Source organism: Parasteatoda tepidariorum, chromosome 10, assembly GCF_043381705.1.
Source record: "Parasteatoda tepidariorum isolate YZ-2023 chromosome 10, CAS_Ptep_4.0, whole genome shotgun sequence".
NCBI lineage: Eukaryota > Metazoa > Arthropoda > Arachnida > Araneae > Theridiidae > Parasteatoda > Parasteatoda tepidariorum.
In genome coordinates, this window is record NC_092213.1 from 7,533,512 (window position 1) to 7,547,272 (window position 13,761).

The window sequence follows — 13,761 nt, forward strand, 5'->3', positions numbered from 1 at the left end:
ACTTGCAGTGCGCTACTTTAGACCACTGACTACCAGTAACGAAACTACTGTAGTTATCATTATTGCAATGTACTGCGTTAGTTTTTTGAAAAAACTAATGCAGTGAGTAGTGAGTTACAAAAAAAAAGGTAGTTTGTTGCGATTCTTTATTGTTACTTTTAACTTAGTGTTACTTTAAACATTTTACGTTACTTAGATAAAGAAACAAGGTTCAAACGTAACTAATTGAATTTGACACTACACTACAAACTACGAAATAAAGTAGCGACAAGAGTAGTTTCGCTACTCGTAGTGCGCTTCTTCAGACCACTGACTACCAGTACAGTAACGAAACTACTATAGTCACCACTATTGCAGTGTACTGCACTAGTTTTTTGAAAAAACTAATGCAGTGAGTAATGAGTTACAAAAAAAGCTAGTTTGTAGAGATTCTTTATTGTTACTTTTAACTTTTTACGTTACTTTGATAAAGAAACAAGGTTCAAACGTAACTAATTATTCGAATATCCACTACAAACTACGAAAAAAATAAGTAGCGAGTACAGTAGTTTCTTCCAACCACTGGTTGAAATCAAAACATTACCTTTTCTTGGCGTATCTGGACGGTTTTTAGAATGCCAGCATGAAAACGATCTTTCCCGGAATCATCCCGGTAATTTCTCGCCAAATTTTGCAGCTCTTTCCCACTTCAAATCCGAGAGTAACCCCCCTCATAGCGGCGCTTACTCTTGAAGATTCTCAGTACCATCAGAGAGAGAAAAGACACCACAGCTGATGACGTGAATGCGATAGTGCTTCGAAATTGGCGAATATAAACAACAATTGAAAGTAGTACTTTTTATTTTTTTATTTTGGAACGTGGAAGATCACTGTTAAAATAAAGAGTGTGTTGATCCTTTTTTGAGGATTTATCCGGAGAAGGATTTTACTTTTCCAGGGCTGATGTTTGTATTCCTGTTTTTAAAACGGAGCGATTTAATAGCATAAAGGTAAGATTTTGGAGTTGCTCTAATTCTGAACCAAAACAAGAGATTTTTGCCTGCTATTAATAGCGGAGCAAGATTCAGGGTTGCTTATTTTTAGGATATTTTGTGACTCTGTTCCTTTTGTTTTTTATTCATAAAGACCTTTGAGGTCGTGGAAATATTTATCCAGATATGTGCGCCGCGTTTATTAAATAAAATACTTATTAGCATAATTTGGAAAAATAATTTAAGCATATAGGAAAAATATTTTTCTTTTGCATAAAAATATACCATATTTTATAATATAAACAGGAATTATTTGAAATACCGTTCTCACGATTATGTAAGTAATTTTATTTTTACTCTAAACATCTTATTAAGAATTTAATAGTAACTATTTTCTTTTTGATAATAGTTTTGTCTTTGGTTTTTAAAAAAAAAATATTTATAATGATTTCGGAAACCGTGAGAAAATTATTCACTTGTGTTTATAATTTTTTCTTCATAATTTCTTTAAATAGTTTAGACATTTCGAACACAAAAAAATTGTTTTTCCTTTCCATAAAAATGTAACTTCCATCATTATTTAATGTATATTGTTTCCTTTTATCTAAACATAAATTATTTTAACTATCAAACTCGTGATTTTTTTTATTTATTTGGTTTGTTTTAACTCTAAATAATGGATAACTTATTTTAAAAGTGCATGTCGTTTTTTTGTGTTCGGTTTAATACTAGTTTCTTTCGGCGCCTTTTTCTTTTTATTCCTAATGACTCTTTCGGTAGTTGAGTTATTTCTTAAATTCAGTTTTTTAATTCATGAAAAAAACAAACATATTTCATAGTTTCAAACCCGTTTAAACTCAAAACATTTGTAACATATTAGAATCTCTTTTTTACCTGTGTTTTTTAATAGTAGTCTCTTTTTGCGCTTTTTTATTTATCCGGTATTATAAATATAGGTCTTTTTTGATTTTTTGAAAAAATTATTCAATCCACTCGTAACATATTATCTTATTTTAATATGTGTATTTTAATGGCAATTTCTTTCTGTGCCTTTTTATTTATAATAATTTTTCCGGTCGTAGAATTATTTTTTAAATACGGGATATTTATAAATTTTTTTAAAAATCATTTCACAGTTTTGCAAACTATTTAACCCTTTAAAACTCTACAAATTTGTAACAATTCGTAGTTTTGTCGTTTTCTGCAACTTTTTGAATTGTAGTTTTACTTAATTTGTTTCTTTTAATTTAAATTTCAGAGACTATCTTTTTTAAAGCTATGCACAGTGTTTATGAAATAAATAAAAAAATACTTAGTTAGTTTTGTTTTATTAAAGAAAGAAGATTATTTTTCTTTAAAAATACATAAATTGTTTATATTCTAAATATTAAAAAAATATTAAGCACATTATTTCTTTAATGTTATTTATATGTTTTGTATACTTTATTTTATTTATCTACTTATTTTTAAAATGATTGCTTTTTAAATGTTACGCTTTTGGCCAAATGAAACGACAACTATCATGTCTGTTGCTTCCGTTTTCAATTTTTTTCATACATATTCTGAAATTTAATATTATTAGAAGGTAAGATATAAAATATGTGTTTGAAGAATATGTATTTTATATCTTGCTTTAATATTATTAGAAGGTAAGATAAAAAATAAGTGTTTGCAGAATATGTATTTTATATCTTACTTTAATATTATTAGAAAATAAGATAAAAAATATGTGTTTGCAGAATATGTATTTTATATCTTACTTTAATATTATTAGAAGGTAAGATATAAAATATGTATTTTATATCTTACTTTATTATTAGAAGGTAAGATATAAAATATGTGTTTGCAGAATATGTATTTTATATCTCACTTTAAAATTATTAGAAAATAAGATATAAAATATGTGTTTGCAGAATATGTATTTTATATCTTACTTTAAAATTATTAGAAGGTAGGACTTCACGGGCAGGTAGTCGGGCTATAAAAACGGAATAGTCATCCCCTCTGCAGAGGATCTAAATTGTGATGTCATCTCTTCTGATCATTCTCAGAGATGTTTCCCAGACCGTCGCCAATAGCCCATTGAGCAGCTCTAGTGTGACACGAATAAAGTACCTACCTACATAATATTATTAGAAGAATACAAATTTAGGTTTCTGAAAGAAATTTTATACATATTTTTATTACTTATATTTAAACAACAATAATAATAATAATCAATTGTCAATTAACATTTTTAACTATAAATTTTTGATAACTTTTATCACATTAATTTGAACTTATTTAAACCTTAAAACCATTAAAAAATTGCTGAGATCAAAGTTATCATAAAAACGGTAATTTCAGTCAATTTCACTGTGTGCTATCTTCTTTTTAATGGAGCAAATGTCTGTAAAGTGCATATGAATGAAATGTGGTACTTATACGTTTAGGGTACTCGTAAAAAGCCTATTATCGCACTATCTATATTAGGTATATTTGTTCAATGCTCATAAGAAAAAAACGGATGACCCTGAATTACTTTTGATCTAATGATCGGATCTTCGTGTTCTAGAACTCTATCTTAATGGTTCGAGAGGGGGACCTCAAATATGCTAATTAATTAGTGCAGACGATATTTTAAGTTACGAAATTGGACACAAAAACGTGCTCTCTCTGAATCAGGATACTTTTATTTTTATTTTTAAACGGTTTCGGATTTCTGACACCATAATTATTGGGGTTAGTCACAATCTGGGAAATATGGTTCCCATAGTTTGGTTAAGAGAGAGCTCCAAAGTGTGAGCCCTAATTGTGATCTTTAACCCCATAGTGTGAACCTTAATGCTAATTTAAACTTTTTGTTGTTGCGTATTTTGCCATATTTCGAGAACTTTTTAAGCGAATTGAATTTTTTGGCTCACAATTATAAAATTCGTTTATCCAACTTCTGTGGAAAAGAATAACTTTCAGTAAATATTTATTATTTTGTTTAATAATAATTTAAATAATTTTGAATAGTAAGGTATAAAAATTTTATATCATTTTAAAGAATGTAATTTTACATGGCAAAATACAAAATTTAAATGAAATTGGTCGAACAAATTTTGAGAAATCGAATTTTGAAGTTATCGAGGTAAGTGAAATACTAAAAAAATATAATTAGCATTAAGAGGTCTAAACTTTGGATCGCTCTCTTGACCAAACTATGTGTACCATATTTCCTAGATTGCGACTACCTTCTATTTTTTTGGGTGTCAAAAAACCAAATCCACCAAGAAAAAGGATATGTTTCTTCAGAGCAAGTATATTCTCGTGTCAGATTTCGTAATTTAAAAAATCGTCAGCTTTAATTAATTAGCATGTTTGAGGTAACCTCATTTAACTATTAACACGTTTACATTGTTGTTAGGTTGAGTTGTGTTTTATAAAATGAATCGTAGAATGTGGTTTAATTAGTTTATTTGGTTGTTTCACTTATCGTAAAAGATGGAAAATAAACTTTTTTGTGTTAATCAGATTGTGATGCCATCTATTACGTGAGTGAGCGTATCGAGTTCTAATAGTCCAGGGTCACAAATTCGGGAGTACAGAATGCAGGAAACTCTTCTTGTGTTGAAAAGAATTAAGGAATTATTGTGGTGTCAACTCTGAGGATCGATTTCTCGTTCTGTCGGTCGTGAGATTGTCAGATTAGCGCTCTTGACTGTGACATGTGTGCAGCTGAAAGGAATTAAATGACTTTATTAGGTGAACTTGCAATAGAATTCTGGATGTGTAACCGTATTAGATGAAAGCAGTTAATAAACCGTTTTTCTCTCAGTTAGCAGTTTGAATACTATTTATTTATGGTTATTTCGCTGTTTTATTTGTATATGGGAAAATAACAAATTGTTATTTAACCATTTTTTTCCGAGAAATTTTTTGCAGTGTGAGTAGGACCCATACCTGTTCTTGCGATGAAAAAATAAAAATAGTAAAAATGAAATATTTTGTATCGATTGAAAGAAAATAAATTTAAGTCTTCTCAGTTTATTAAATTAATTTATTGAAACTTAGTTTGTAATAAAGTAAAACTTTTTTTTTTAAATATTTTTTTTTCGAATGAAAAAGAGCTGCTGCTAATTACTTGCAACAAAATAATCGGATGTACTAATTAAATATATTGATGAGAAATAAAACTGAAAAAGAAAAAACTAAATTAAATTTAATCTCAAAAAATGTTAAAAGAATTACTGCTGCTGCATTTTAGAAAACATTAGCTTGGACATATTTTTGTTGTTGCAATTAATACTGTTTTGAAAACTTATATTTCGTGAGGTATTCTTTTTCGTTCTTTCTTTTTTTAAATTACTCTTTTAATTAAAAACTGACTTAGTTTTTTTCGGAATAAATAAACGAACAAAAGAGCTAATAGGAAAGATAATCTATTTCATTGGCTTGATGTTATTTCTTCGATATAAATAGAACTTTGTTTTATATTTTAGTATCAAATTATAACTGTAGATCTTTTTAAAAAAGGTATTTTATAATAAAGTAAAATAAGTGACTATTCAGTTAAGTTTTTAGTTATTAAAAACTAATACCTAAAGCCAAAACAATTAGTTACTTTTTCGGAAGTATTAATTTTCATGTACATGAAAATTGCTGAACAGTGAGAGATAAGTAAGATAAAATAAATTCTAATTTTTTCTTCTTTTAACTTTTATTTCTAAAATTCATTCTATATTTGAAATCTTAGAGATCCCTAGCGATCTCTGGTAGATACGAATTCCGCTTCCGGCTTGCACCGACCACAGTGCTGACGTAAAATATCCTCAGTGGTAGACGGATCATGGGTTAGAGTCCCCTTGCCGTCAGGCTAACCGTAGGAGGTTTTCGTGGTTTCCCTCTTCATGTAACTCAAATCCGGGTTAGTTTCATCAAAAAGTCCTCCACGAAAGCAAATTTCTCTGAATACTTCATCCGAGAGTTCCCTTGTCTTCCGGATTGGGTTCAAAATTACAAGGCTATGGAGTTGAACATTGCTAATAGTAAACCCTAAATTGGGTCGGCTGTTCAACGATGGTTATGAAATAAAATAAGGTATAAAATACTCTCAGTTGCTATGAAAAAGCCAAGGCCAATTTTATTGATCAACTATAATTTTATATTTTGCGTCCAAATTTTTTTAAAAGAAATGCAGTGCCCGCTGCATATTAAAATTATGTTAGTTTTGATTTGTATAAAGCGGCTGCACCAAGAAAAAAAAATTATTGTGAAAAACTACCAGTAAATGGTAAACTTTGCCGTGTTTCTAGTTTTATGAGATCATCAAAAAGCTTGTTAATTTTTACGGACCTTGGTAATGATCTTAGTAAAATTAGCAAAATATTGTTTTATAATATTTGTGATTATTGATTAAGTAAATTGATTGTAATACTGAATTCGTAAATGTACTAATATTTGGCAATTTTATCATGATACCTTAGAGCAGCGGTCCCCAATTTTTTTCGACATGGCGACTTTGAAAGACCACTTTTCTAATTAACTTTATTTTAAAATGTAGCACAGAATTACGTTATAATAATAATGATAAGAGAACAACAATTTTCTTAGTTTTATACCCTTGAATTAAAAGCGTAATAACAGCAGTACTTTAAATTGAGGATTCAAAAATATTTTTAGAAAAACAATATCCTGATAACTTTTATTAGTTTTATGCTGATAACAACCAAAACAATAATAGTTTTCACCTGCATTTCTTTCCATTCCCTTGCATTTTTTCTTTAACTCTTTCTTTCTATTTCACTAAGAAAGTGTAATCCACAGCTGTAACTTTATTCTTTTGGTTCGTAGGTGGTAGAATTAAATTTGTTATTTACATGCTACGCATCTTTTAAAACTTGAGAAAATGGAAAATTCTGTACTGATAAAAAAAAAAGTATGGTCAAAACTACCTGAATACGGTAAAATTTACCGTGTTTCTGGTTCTATGTGAACACCCAAAAGGTCGGTAATTTTTACCGAAGCGCTTCGGTAAAACTAAATAAAATGTAATTTTTATAATACGTGAAAAAATTTGGTGAATGTGGTAAAAATTGGTAGTTTTATCATCATACATTAGAGCATGGCATGAAAATAATTTATTATATTAAATTTACTTTAGAGTTTTGTTTATCTTAAAAAATGTGAGGTAATTAGAACTATAATTTTAAAAACCTGATTTTCTGGTAAACCGTTACCATATAAACGGAAAAATTACCGAATGAATGATTTAAATACCGTATATTTTGGTTTTTTATTAAACAGAGCTATAGTTTTTTTTTTTTTTGCCAGAAATGTCTTTGCGGTAATTTTATGAGAATTTTTGTGCTCCGTGTAATTATTCGGATAATAAAAAACACTTATTTTCATTTCTAAAACTATGCTTAGCGGCAATCACGATTTTATTAGATGTTATTTTTGATATTGTAATGTTTCTTTAATGCAAATTTGATATTAAAATACGGCCAATTTTAAAATCCAGAAATTTTATTAACGATGCTCACTGTAAATTATTTTCGATCGTTTTTGCCAAATGCGTTGCAACACAAGCGGCAAATTATTTAAAGTTTTATAATACACGGTAAAAAATTCCGAATCATAATACAGTAAAAAATTACCGGTACTGAGGGTGCCGGAACTTTTTACCATAAAATCCATTTTTACCGGTACGCTTTACGAAACAAAAAATCTGATAGACCGTAATTTTTACTGTAATAAATGCCGTAAAAATGCTGAATCACTTTAATTAAATAAATATTACTGTAAAATTACGGTACAATATTTTACGGTAAAAATTTCCGCTACTCAGGGGGCCGGTACTTTTTACCATAATATCCATTTTTACCGTTACACGTTACGAAACAAAAAATCTGATATACCGTTATTTTTACTGTTGCTAAATACCGTACTGTAAAATTTACGGTATAATATTTTACGGTAAAAATGGATTTTATGGATGATGCCCAAAGTAACACACTTTATATGGAAATTTGATTACGAAGTTTTTACAGAGTACGTCAAATTATCGAAATAAATAAAGAAAAAAGAAATGAAGAATGAAAAAGAAAGAAATGATGAATGAAAGAAAATTGAAAGAAAAGAAATTCAAAAAGAAATATTTCATGCTAGATAGCATTTCAATTACTTACCTGTTTCTGAAAATATTTCGTTGCATCAAACGAGAATAAAATATACCTTTTAGCTCATTAAATATAAAATGCTTTCTTATATGAAATAAACAACTGTAAAATTTATCTTCGAAAGAATTTAAATAATTTGCAACGGAAAAATTCTTTAGCCGTTATTTTATTATTTATCTGGTTTTATTTTATGCATGACGGTCGTTGTCGGCTATGTTGATTGCGTAGAATCTCCCTTTCATATTTATGTGACGCCTTCTTAACTTAAAAGTGTCAAAAATATCGTTTTTTTTTTCCTTCATATCCATGCACAACTTAAAAGATTTAGAGAACATTTGTATATTTTTCTTTCGCGTGATCGTAGAACGAAATTACACGTCAACGCGAAACTTGACGTAACTTCGAAATACCCTAGAGTATTACTATTTCCATGTTCTGTGTTATCCAAATATAGCTGCTTCTTTTTAAATCTTTTTTTTTATTTTCAAAAAAGAGTTTAGAAAAAATGAAAAAAAATCATAAGGTGTCAAAAGGAGTAAGGAAGTAAAATAACTCAAAAATTTTCGCCCCTTTTTTTTTTAGACCCCTTACCGCTTTCCATTGGCTGCACGCCAAATGGATTTGTGAACGTTTTCTTTACTTCGAAAAGCCTCCCCCCCCCACATTCGACTGTTGGATTTAGAGATAAAAAAAAGAGAGATAGAGAAAATGTCTAAAAAATCTACCTAATGATTTCTAATGTGTATTTCTTTTCTTTTTTACGGAATGGAATTTTCCGTATGTGTTTTTAAGTAAACTCTTTTACAATAAATCATTGCAAGGTGAAAAAGGATTTATTCTTTTTTAGAAAAAAGGACGCACTGCTTAATTTGTTTCTTATGTTTAAGTGTTGCTAAAAAATATAAATCAAAAATTGTATCGCCAAAAACTCAGAAATTTGGTTGTGGATTTTTTTACTTCTTCATAATTGGTATACGTTATTTTTAAGAGTGGAATAATTCCCTTTTTGGATACGGAAAATTAGTTAATGGTAATTTTAGTTAGATATGGATATCTTCTCTTCATGTTTATTAAAAAAAAAAAAAAAAAAGGAAAAAAAAAAAAAAAAACTAAAGCATTCCTGCAACCGCTCGCTGTGGGCCAAGGGTGAAGGGCAAGACCGTAGCCAGGATTTTTTTTTTGGGGGGGGGGATATGGTAANGCATGTCTTCGGATCATCCTCCGGGATGTTTCCCAGACCGTCGCCAATAGCCCATTGTGCAGCTCTAGTGCGACGTAAATTGACAACAACAACAACTTTGTGTTTATTAAAAAAAAGAAAAAAAAAACTGAAGCATTCCCGCAACCGCTCGCTGTGGGCCATTGGGGAGGGATTGGTCTCGGAAAATAAGGATCCACAATTTCATGAACACCGTCTTTATTGCGGCAATGTGGTGAGCACTGCCCCTTTTCCTTCCCAAGCGAGGTGGTATTCATCGATCTGAAGCTGAGTGGACTTCAAGCCGCTATTGGAGATCGAACCCCAGCAATTCACAACCACAGCCCAGTGCCTTAACCACTTCGTGTTTATAATCATGTATTTAATAAAGCATGATTTCTTATAAAAATATTCAAAAGAATTTTAGCTAAAAGGGGTGTCGAAGAAAAAAACGCTTTTAAAATAAAATAGGTTCTAGTAATAATAATTAAAACAACTTTCTGTTTGCTTTTTTTAAATAACTGTATGTCTTGGAAATAATAGATAGTTAGGTGATTATAATATGCGTTGATGCAAACATGGACGAGTTTGTAAATATGTTAGGTTCTAAGTATTTTATCTGATTTTCTTTAGTATACTTTCGCAGGTACTGCTGTTTGGTTTATGGTTCTTATGCCAGTCAATCAGGGACCCAGGTTTGAATCCTAGCTATGACAGGTCGATACGAATTTCACACCGCGATCGCATCGCTCATGGGCTGAAGTAACTTTGCCGTCAGTCTAACCGTGGGAGGTTGACATGGTTTTCCTCTTCATGTAACGCAATTTTGGGTGAGTTTCACCAAGAAGTCCTCCACAAAGGCTAAATATCTCAAAATACTTGATTCAGAAGTTCCCTTGTCCTCTGGATTGGGTTCTAAATTACAAGTTTACGGAGATGATCAGTGGAAGTCGTAAACTCAAAATTGAGTCGGCTGTTCAACGACGGTTATAAAATAAAATAAAATCAATCGCAGCGAGCGTATTGTTCAGATATTGTAATTGTTATCAGTGCAAATAATAAAAAAATAATTCAGCAAGATTACTATGTTGCAGCAGTATAAAATGTCAAAACTCATACTGTAAAAAATGTTTAGATCTAATTACAGTACCGACACTTTGGGTGCATCATCCATAAAATCCATTTTTATCGTAAAATATTATGCTGTAACTCTTACAGTAATATTAATTTAGTAAGAATAGTTCACTGACTTTACGGTATTTTTTACTGTAAAAATTAATCAAATTTTTTGTTCTGTAACATGTTTCGGTAAAAATGGATTTTACTTTAAAAAATACCGGGACTCTGGCACTTTTTACCATAGTTTGAACCAGAATTTTTTACAGTGAGTAACAATAGGGAAGTACTTCAACTTGATGAGTGCCTAACCTTCCTACATTTAAGTGAAAACTAAAAATAAAAAGAGAAAAGAAAACAAACTTACATTTATGTTAGTTCCCAGAACAGAAGAACAACGTATTTGTGCTTGATTAAATTAAATAGAATTATATCGAATTTGTACTTGATTCAATTAAGTAGAAAACAATGTATAAATCCCAAATTAAATAATTACAATTTTATTCGTGCTTTACACGTTGTTATCTACCTTACTTTATTATTTCCGATTCCAAATAGGATACTTTTCACTACTAAAATGATATTTTGTGCAATGAAATAGATCACTTTCCGTTTGAAAACACAAAAACCATTATCTAAGGAATATTTAATTTATTTTTATGCGTTTTTTTTAAACATTTTATTGTATTGTGTTTTTCACTGACTTTCTTATTTGATAGAAACTATTATGGATCTCATTCATTCAGATGGAAATAATTTATATCCATAATAAGTATTTTTCGCAAAAAAATTCCACTATAAATGAATTAATTCAACTTGGATTTCAACATTAAAATAATATCACCAGGTAAAAAGTTTTTTCTTTTCCACTTATATTAACTTACAGAACGAATATGCTTTTTGTGTTCTGGGTTTAGTAATGTAGTAAACAATGCCTAAAGCACAAATAAAGTAGATTTTATGAGGTATATAGCGCAGTAAAAATTTCCGCTTTCTACATTGTAAGCAATTTCGGATTAATTTATGGTAAAAAGTACTGGCACTCAGGCTGCCGGTATTTCTTCCGGTAAAATCCAGTTTTACAAACACGTAACGGAACAAAACAAATATGATATATCGTAATTTTCACAGTGATAATTATCGTAAAATCACTGAATCACTCTAATTAAATAAATATTACAGTAAAATTTACGGTATAATATTCACGGATGATGCATCCAAAGCGCTAGAACTTTATATCGTAGTTTGATCCGAAATTTTTGCAGTGTCCGATGTTTTCTAATTTTATTGTACTTAGATTGATTACTTTTATTACAAAACTGTTACTTAGCTCTGTAAAACTGATATTTTTAACAATAAAACAGGATATTTTCAATTTTGTATTAAATCAACGATAATATTATTATTAATCATCATTACAGGTTGAATTTATATTTGTATAGAAAGATACATAGTTTGTACATCAAATTTATAGCGCAATTTCAAACTGAAATAGGAGTACCATGTAGCTACGTTGTTTTTATTTTACCGCAGAAACATAAAGAAATACATGATTCGAAGTATGTTGAATAAAATGATAATATTCATAAAAATTATAATAGCTCGTCATCGTCTTGACTCTATTTGTCCAAATGATTTTTCATCTATTATTCCGACTTGACTTTACGTTCTAAGAAAACAAGGTAGGTATAATATCACATAAAACAAATATAATATCACACGAAACAAATATAATATCACACGAAACAAGTGTGATATCACATGGAACAAGTATAATATCCCATTAAAAGAATGTAATATCAGGTAAAACGATTATAATAACACATAATGAACATAATATCACCTTAAAATAATAAAATATCACACAAAGAGAGTATAGTATCATATAAAATAAGGTATAATATCATATTAAGAAAATATAATATTACATAAAAGGAATAAATTATGACATAAAAAGATAATAATATCAAATAATCCAAGTATAATATCACATAAACAGAATGTAATATCTCACAAAGAGAGTATAGCATATAAAACAAGGTATGTATAATATGACAAAAAAGGAATATAATATCACAAAAACGAGGTTAATATGACACAAAAGAAGTATAATGACTCATAAAATAAGTATAATATAACATAAAGCGGACTGTTTTTTTAATGAGTCATTAGTTTGTGATTTTCATGTTGTTTTTATTTTATTTAACTCAGTGGCGCGACAGCCCATAGAGGGCCAAGGCCTACTGTGCCCATCTCAGTTTTCTTGACCTTGGGCTCTGGGGTACAGGAGCAGATGTTCTGATCAGGTGGTCAGTCGAACGCGGAACCCCGAGTGTTTAGTTCCCAAGCATGCTTGGTACTCATTTATTAACCCACTGAAGGAATGAAAGGCTGAGTCAACCTTGCCCGGCCCGAGGCCTGAGGATTGAACCAGGGACCTGCGGCACGACAGCTCGAAGCGCTACCGCTCAGCCAACGGGATTCGTTATTTTATACGTCAGTAAAAATTAACCAATCTTTTTTTAATTTTAAAGCTTAGCAAATTTGTTCTAAAAGATATGAAATTTTCATGCGCAATTAATTTGAAAATATCTCAAAGCCGAATTTATTTATTTATATTTTAACTTTGCAAATTTATTTATAGTACTAATTTTGTATAAGATGTGACTTCAACATGTTGAAACTCTGATTACATCTATCTTGTCTCCTTTTATGCTATAAATAAATGAATAAATAAATAAATAAATAGATAGATAGATAGATAGATCGATAAATTGATAAATGAATAGATAAATAAATAAATAGATAAATTAATAATTGATAGATAAATAGATAAAAAAAATAAATAAATGACATTTAAGATTATATTAAGGCCAATTGTTTATAATTTAAATTTTCAACAATAACATTTTCACAGAGAATTCATAATCCTAGCAATTTTCAATACTTACCCAATTTTTTAAGTTTCGCAGAGATATTTTACTACACAAATGATAAAATAAAGAGTTGAACTTTTTTTTACAAAAAACTCACTCTATAAATTTATCACAAATTTAAATATTTGTTTCGTTTTAGGAGAATTCATGCTTTACGCTATTTTATTTCGTGTCTAATTTGAAGAAACTACTTAAGTTTAAATCGCATAAAAGAAACGAACTTACTGTTTAATGAATTCAAAATACTAAGAAATTCTCCAGTTTACGTACAAGTCACGCTTTTATATTGAATTTTAACGAACTTTCATCCAATTTATTAGCATATTTAACGAAAAGAAAATATAGAAAGGAAATGTATTTTTAGAACGTCATTTCCAAAAATTGAAAAATCAATT

The 13,761-nt window shown here is 29.3% G+C and overlaps 1 protein-coding gene across 1 annotated transcript in view; it reads left to right on the top strand.

Annotated features, from left to right (window-relative positions):
- Positions 1–728: 728 nt before the first annotated feature.
- The window catches only part of LOC107445338 (serine/threonine-protein kinase meng-po), a 132,871-nt gene continuing 119,838 nt past the window's right edge, over positions 729–13,761 (top strand). The window contains exon 1 of the mRNA XM_043052308.2: positions 729–989. The gene's annotated coding sequence lies outside the window, so the exon portion shown is untranslated. The remainder of the gene's footprint in view (positions 990–13,761) is intronic.